The sequence below is a fragment of the Tenrec ecaudatus genome, chromosome 15, assembly GCF_050624435.1.
Source record: "Tenrec ecaudatus isolate mTenEca1 chromosome 15, mTenEca1.hap1, whole genome shotgun sequence".
Lineage (NCBI taxonomy): Eukaryota > Metazoa > Chordata > Mammalia > Afrosoricida > Tenrecidae > Tenrec > Tenrec ecaudatus.
Window position 1 is genome coordinate 113,228,419 of NC_134544.1, and position 8,408 is coordinate 113,236,826.

Here is an 8,408-nt window from a genome sequence, read left to right on the forward strand (position 1 = left end):
TAGGAGACTCTGATTTTGTTTTATTAAACACCTTCGTTGGAAGTTTTAAACTAGATAATGAATGTACCATTATGATGAAAAATGCCTTTCAAAGTTCTTCTCTCAGTACTATGCTAGAGGAGCCTAGAAAAACCAAATAGAAATAACCATATCTATCAACGTATAGAAAAGCTATAAAACTAGAAATCACCAAAATTACCTCATAAAACCTGCAATGAGCCAAGGGAGAAACGGGCAACGTTTTAAAAGAATAATTATTAGTATTTGATGAGCTAGACGGTCACACTGCTGCCACCATGGGCTTCACCATAAGACCAATTGAGGACAGTGCAGGACCCGGCCGAGTTGCAGTCTATTGTGCAAGTGATCACTGCGAGTCGATGCCACATAATAGCAACCTCGTGTGAGCAAATCAGCATCGCAGGTCATTAAACCTCTTTCCACCAAACAAATGTATGCTTTAAAGTATCAGCACATCTTTACATGCACAGTAATCAATTTTGTGATGTGATTTTTCTCGTCAGAACTTAAGCAAATAAAATTCAACCACATGTTAAAAGCAGTATATTCTGTGACCAAATACAATTGATTATTACAAAACTGTAATATATAATTTTATATATAATCATTTTATTATAAAATAGTAACACCATTAGCAAAAGAAAAACCATCCTAGAGACTATGAAAAACGAACAAACCTACGTTCACCTTTCAATACCAGAAACCAGACATACATTGGGACTAGAGGGGAGGGGGGGGGGAATAAATATATTTTATGTTCTCCAAAACAAACAAGCCAAATAAAAAGCACAAATCTCTGTTACAAACACACCAACAAATCAGAGAGGAAGAATAAAATTCATCTACACTTAAAAACCTGGTTCAGCTCACAGATATGTTGAGCAAAAGACACCCTCAACACTGTATGCAGATTGTCGTTTATAAAATTGACAGCCCTCCTGGTTTGCTCAGTCCCCTTCGAGATTTAGCACAGAAAAACCCCATCTCCTCAAGAGCCTCTTATTACCAGGCAATCTGGTATAGGTGCTCTCCATACACTTCCATGAAGCTGAAGAAGCAACACAAGTTACCAATGTCCGCAGCATCCCAAACAATGCACACGAACCACCCATGTGTTTAAAGGGGACCCTCTTGGGGGGAGTGGTGATTCAGTGGTAGAATTCTCAACTTTCACATGCAAGACCTGGTTAAATTCCCAGCAAAGGCCTGAGTAGCTGCCACCCATCTGTCAGTAGAGGCTTCTTGTATGTGGATACTAATGCTAAATGTGTTTCCTTGGAGCTTCCAGACTTAGAGAAACTAGAAAGAAATTTCTGGCAGTCTGCTTCTGGAAATAAGTCCGTGAAAACTATCGGCCAAAATAGCCCAATCTAATAGTCCAGTAGTCAAAGGCTAATCACAGGAAAGGCATGTTTTGTTGTGGTGTGTGTGTGTGTGTGTGTGTGTGTGTTTTGGGAACAGTTTCATGACAGCGATCAATAACAGCATAGAAGTGAGACTAAAGGTTACCTGTGGAGTCCATATTAAAGAGGAAAATATAAAACACTTCCTGCAGAGTGGAACATTTTATCTATTAAGCTAGATAGTGGTGTGGTGGAGTGAAGTTTCTTAATATGGCTCTTCAACGCACATCTCTGTACCCCCACCGAATGAATGGGTAGGACTTTCCCAGAGGAGTCTGTCAGTGTCCATTGCCAACCACCCTGGCTAGAAGTATGAACCGTCCTTGAAGCAGAAGCTGGACCACTGCAAGTGGAGCATCTCTGAGATCTCTGTCTAAAGAGGCAAGGCCAAGGCCATAGATGCCAGAGTGAGGTAAAAAGACAACAGCACTGAGACTGTGAGACAGAGCAGTGTGGGATGTCTGACTTACAGAAGAAAAAGCCAAGGAACTTTCACTTGGCTGCGAAGCTGATGGCCTTGGACTTGACTGCTACGGGAGGAGAGGTGTTGTAGTGAACCAATGACTGTATCCTTACTGTTTGCCCATGCTGACTCGTGCTAACCTATGAACTCCTCCCATGAGCCCTCTTAATCATGAATCTTGTCTGAGTTCTGAGGTGGCTCTCCCCTCCATCTGTTTACTGCAGTGTTACGTGTGCGTGTGCATACATACTTATGTGTACACGTGTCTCTGTAAGCATGAATGCAGGTGCTTCATTAGTTGTCTATTTAACCTCAATATAATTTATGCACTGTACTATAGCAACATGATACTTTGATGCAAAATTAAATGTATAAAAGCATAAATCCTTTCTGCTACCTACTGTCTACGTGTTCTTTGCAATTCCATAAGCAGCCCGACTTGCATTTGTCAATTGTGAAGGAAGACAGTAATAATGACCTCCTCGGGTGGCTATGCGATAAAACCGAATGAGATTTGGAAAGTCTTTGGCACAGAATAGGCATGCTCCTAGCTCTGAGTCTCTTCTCTGCAAATTTGGAGGCAAGCGTCTTTCCCAAGAGCAGGGTGTCCATTTCTGGAATTTTACCCCAGAGAGCGTTTGCTGCATGAGTCGTGCATTACCTGGTGACAAGTTATTTTCTTTAACCTATCACCACCTGTGATGAAAACACAACGCAGAAAGCAATACCCCAGCAGCGAAGAATGATAGCCGGCAATCCTTTGAACTGCTTGGTCCAAGAAAGGATTGAGTCATGAGTGAGGTGCAGCACAGCGTATTTCGCACTGGTTACTCAGGACACAAATCCTATGAAAAGATTACCCAGGAAACATTTGCTGTATGGTGGTCAGCTGGTGGCAGCGACTTTGCAACCATTCTTTGGGGAAAGTAACTTGGAAGTCACAAGCTGAAAGATGGCAGGCGGCCTAGTTCTTCTGCTGGAGGGCTCTTTTTGCGGATAGAGCATCTATCAGAAAGAATGCCCATAAGTGACAAAAGTTAAGTCGATTCTCTAAGTGCTGAGCTGCAGTCTTGATGCTCGCAGGTCCCGAACTTCGCAGACCCACTTAATGCACGTGAGGCGTTGCCTTTAAGGAACAAAGGGCTAAAATGTCGTATGCTTCTGCGTGTGCATCCAGAATATGTACACACTTAGCTAAGTCTTCATTGAAGAAGGAGAATCGAGACTCTGTCTCCATCTGACTTTGTGTTGATATCCTCAAGAGAAATTCTGCACAGATGAGAGATAGGAGTTTAGAGTAAGAGTGACTTGTGCATCATGCTTAAAGGAATTTCTAATTTATCTTACACAGAGACTTCGCCAGTTGACTTGTAGGGATTTTCAGTAGCTCACATTCCACTGGTGGCTGTTCATCTACTCAGGTGTGAGGCTTGGAGTTTTGGAAAATACAGCTTTGTGAAAAGCTATCCCCTCAATGTTAAAGTTCTGGGCTTCAGGCTTGTTCATAGGATTCACTTTAGCTAGTAGATTAATAGCAGGATGACAAAGGGATCTGAGCAGAGACTGTAATGTACCTGCAAGAGATCACTCGGCTTCCTTTGCTTCTACCCTCTTTCCCCGAAAATAAGACAGTGTCTTATTAATTTTTGCTTCCAAAGATGTGCTAGGTCTTATTTTCAGGGGATGTCTTATTTTTCCATGAAGAAGAATTCGGTACATATTTGTCATTTATTGTTTTTATTAAAAGAGACCTCGCACTTACTGTCTGCTCCAGCTGCGTTGTGGCCAATAATGAGCTGCACAGCGGCACCCACTGCTACAGTCCAGGGTCTAGAGTTACGGTAGCTTTGGGGAAGCTTATTTTCAGGGAGGTCTTATTTTCGGGGGGATGCCTTATATTTCAGCGAGAGGCAAAACTGTAAGTAGGTCTTATTTGGGGGGATGTCTTACTTTCAGGGAAGCAGGGTAGCCGCCACTACAAGAATAGCCTGTTAGAAATAAAGCAAAACAGTTGCTATTGATTGGCTACCACTCAGTGGCTCATGTGTGTCTGAGGTCAGTTATGCTCCATACAGTTTACCGTGGAAGTAGGTCGCCTAGCATTTTTTCAGCAGGGTCTTTGAGTGGACTCAAAACTCCCACGGGAAGCCTGAATATGTTAAGCATTTACATACCCAGGGCCTCCACTATTATGATAGTTAAATACTTAAATAGCGAATCCTTTACTATCAGTCTCCAAATGAAAAGACAGGTTACAATTCTCATGTAACATGAGCAAGAGAGATATATTGTTCATTTTGAGTGGTTGGTTGTTGCTGCGGTCAAAGCTCAAGAGACAGACACGTAAAACCTAAAGGTTGTTAAGATTCTGCGAAAGAAAGTGAGTGGACATTGGTCCCTGCTGACCCCACATGGCCTGTCCTCCCTCACTCCCCCAGCTTCTCTTTGTAAAATCCCTCCTTATCTTAGCCTTATGAGGTGTTGTTCTGCCATCCGACTTCAACAGCATAAGCTCGAAAGGGTTAACTAAATTCTATGCATTCTGCCTAACTACACCTAAATAAGTGTGTGTGCCAAGTCTTTAAGCAGGACATGCTGACTTGAAGGCCAATACCTTGTAGCTCTCTATGGAGCACAGAAGTTGTGAACTTCGGTTTGGAGCTCAGATCCAGGCACTCTGGCTTCCTTTATTATTGAGAAAAAGAGTATATCATCTTACGCATAGACTATAATTATTAAATCAGCATATGCTTGACAAATATATAGTGGAGTAATTGGCATTTATTCAGTGCATATAAATGTTAGCAATAATAATAATACTGTGGAAGTTACATAATCTGGTGTCAACTTGTGAAGGGGTGGAGTCTAGACTGTCAATCAGGTCACAGCTTGACCTCATCTTGAGGCACTAAGGAGATAATTAACTGACAGGAGGGGGATACATACTCTCCCTGCTCACTACCAGAGAGATATTCTTGGTGACAAGCCACATGGAGCTATGCTGATGGCAGCTAGATCCTTGAAGTGGGAGGAGCCACGTGGAGACCCATGGCAGCTCTAAGATGCTTCCACTGCCACTGAATCCACAGGACTTTCCACCCACTGACCTGTGGTCTTCCTGCACCCGGCATCATTGCATGTGTTGTGTGAGTCTGAAGAGGAATTTATAGACTGGCATGGGCATATGAGCTAATTAATCTCAGTCCTATGGACTTGCTCTGGACTGGGCTGGAATGTTTTCTCAATATGTAATTGCTCTTGTATATAAAGCTATTTCTTAAACACATATGAGTGTCTATGAATTTGTTTCTCTAGTCCACCCAGACTCACACAAATACCCTCTGTCACAGTTTGCTAGTGCTGCATAACACGAAAACCGCAATAGTCGTTTTAAAGAACAGAAATGTATTTTTTCACATTTCAAGAGCACAAAAGTCCAAAAGCAGGGAATAGACCTAGGTGATAATTTGCCACCAATCTTTGAAATTCCTGGCTGTGTCGATACAGCTGCTTCTGTGGTATGTCATTGTCTTTGCACTGTGTGTATCTCTGTATCTATTCTGGTCTTTTTCATAAGTTAGAGGTGATTCAATTTAGGGCTCATGGCTCTACTCCAGGACATAAAAAAGAAATCCCCTGTTGTCGTTAGGGATTATGTCAACTCAAGACTCCTGGCCAGTGGGTAGAGTGAGACCTGTCAATGAAGTCACAGCCTGCTGTCATCTCCTTGATGTCATAAGTCTTTTGTGTAACATCAAGATGAACAGAGATGCTCTCTCTCTCTCTCTGCCATGTTGCAGTTCTCCTCACTGGAACTCTGTGTCTGTCTACAGGGGTGACCCAAACGGGTCTACCTGACAGCTCTCAGCACCCTGCTATGCTTCCATCTACCTTGGATCCTTGTGACTCTGCACCCACCTGCCTGTGATCCTTCTGTTTTTCCGATTCACTCATTTATGTCACTGCTCTGCAACTTCATGAGTCTGAAGAAGGACTTGTGGACCAGTGCTGGATTTGCGTTGGACTGAGCTGAGATGCCTTCTTGATATATAATTATTTCTTGATATAATGCTCTGCCTTATACATCTATGTCACTGGATTTGTTTCTCTAGACAGCTATGGCTAACTCAGCCCTTACTTACAAACAGAGTCATATTTACAAAAATATTACATATTTTTGGAGGACAATAAATGTATCACATTCTATTTCTTAACATTATTTCTTTGTATATCTAGAGGAAATCCAAGCTTAACCTTAAAATGTGATTTAGATGTCTTTGTACATGAACTGGAAGGAATGCTGTCAGGAGACCATTTGAATAAAGGTTTGAATAAAAGGAGAGGAGACAGCATATTCCTGCATTGACTGAGTGAGTTAAATATTACAACTTGGTGCCTCTCCCAGACAGTACTTCCTCATCCTGACCCAGCCCAACTGAGCCATGCTGATTCAAGTCCAAGAATTGAGACTGACATCTGTGAGGAGGAGGGCTATATTCTTGAGCAGTTTAGCATCTCACAAGGTACCATTCTTGCAGAAAAGGCTTCCAAATATTAACATTAAATAATAACGTTACATTGAAAAACCAGAACCACAGAGCGGGGAAATGTCTTCATCTGTCTATATGGGACAACCCTTTCAGTTTAGAGAGCATCCTATTATTCCAATAGCACATCCCACAGGGAAACAGCAATAGCATCTCCTCAGTGTGGGCACGACTCTAGTGCTGAGGCTCTAGAGGAACATGCTTCACAATGGAATCAGCAATGAGGGGATTACAGCATAGGAACATGAAAGGACTAGTTGATGCTCAGTCACATTCAGCAGAGATTGGAGCAACATGGTGATTCTGGGCAGGCAGCATGGACTTATTTTGCCAAAGAAAACACAGCACTAATATCCTGATTTTCAAAACGCATCAGTGTTTGGGAATGATTCTGAGGAGGAGGAGGAGGCCGCTGTGAATGAAGGCCTTGCTAAGAAGCAAGCGATGGAGCAGACCCTACTGGAAATCAAAAGGCTTTTGTATAAGACGCTATCGTGTATGAATATGACAATATTTATGATGACATGCAGGGGGAAAGGGAAGAAAATGCTCCCAAGTTGCTCTTAGGAAAATATTGAAACCCCAAGTACATTCATAACTTAGTAAAAGCAGCTGGAATCAAGAAAGTGGAGCAGGAGACAAGAAAGGAAAAGAAAATTCAAAGTGAATGAGAAATGGAAAAGGGAGAATTTGATGATAGAGCAGTCGTTGTAACATTTGCTTCTGAGGAAAATCAAACTGCACGAGAGAGCTGGAGTAGAAGAAAGAGAAAGGAGGGCCATTGCGCTTGAAGCAGGCATAGATGTCAACAAGCAGACGGATCCCAGTGAATTCTATAGGTACCTATTACATCAAACAGTTGGTAAAGAGGAAGTCTCTACATGAAGTTTTCATGAAGCCACTGCGGAGCTCAAGGAGAGAAACCAAAGGTTACTCTGATGAAGTAAATTCAGAGAATGAACTATCACAAGAGAAACTGGCTTAAAGGCAGAGGAAAGTGCAGATAGAGATAGAGATTTCGATGCTAGGTGCTGTGAGGGTTATGAAATTGAAGAAAACAGCAAAGCAAACTGCAGAAAGGGACAGGGCGGACAATCCTGAGAATGCCCCCAAGCATCACATGAATCAAACTCACTCACAGTCACCTAGTGAAGGAAGAGGACACAGTGACAAAGGCCACCCAAGAGATTCCAATGAAAGAGAATATGAAAGCAGGGGAGATCAGCATGCAAAAAGACAGTGCAGAGACCAGGAGAACTAGCACACTAACTCTCATTAGAAAAAAGAAAGGGCATTCCATGGACACAGAGAGGCCGGGCATGGAGTCCTGCCAAAGGGGCATGAATAAGAAGATACACTGAAGGGAAAAGACCGTTACTAAAAAGAGAAGAATGACAGAGATGAAAAAGGGAGAAAGATGTGGAAAAATATATCCCACCTGAAGAAAAGAGCTATAGATAACTAGATCATCTTGACTGACAGAGCAAAGGGCAAGCCAAGCAAAGGAAGGGCATATGGAAAGAAGGAAGGAAGGAAGGAAGGAAGGAAGGAAGGAAGGTAAGATGTGAGTGAGCACAACGATTACAGCTATGGAGAGAAACAAGACATGTGCCGTCTTCAAAAGGATTTGAGATGGAAAGGAAAGAAGCCCAAATTTGAGACCAGGACAAATCCAACAAAATGGAAACAGACAAAGAAAGGAACCCACCCAACCCGCTACTGCTGAAACGTTCGTGGGAGGAAAACAGACTCGCAGAGGAAAAGCAAGAGATGAACAAGGCACAGGAGAGACCACCGGAAGCTGTGAGCAAAGTTACAAAGTGTAACAATGGAGCTACTGCGAGCAAGGTCAGCTGAAGACAGGTCTTTGTCAGGCAAATGGCCTGGGCAATGTGAACACTTACTGAGAACCAGGAGAACTGGAGGGTGCTCACATAGCTCTGGGAAGCACAGACAGGTGTGTCTCGTGAAACT

At 42.7% G+C, this 8,408-nt stretch overlaps 1 pseudogene; it reads left to right on the forward strand.

The window, feature by feature from the left end:
- The first annotated feature begins 6,728 nt into the window (after positions 1-6,728).
- LOC142427693 (nuclear speckle splicing regulatory protein 1 pseudogene) lies at positions 6,729-7,895 on the forward strand (annotated as a pseudogene).
- Positions 7,896-8,408: the final 513 nt, after the last annotated feature.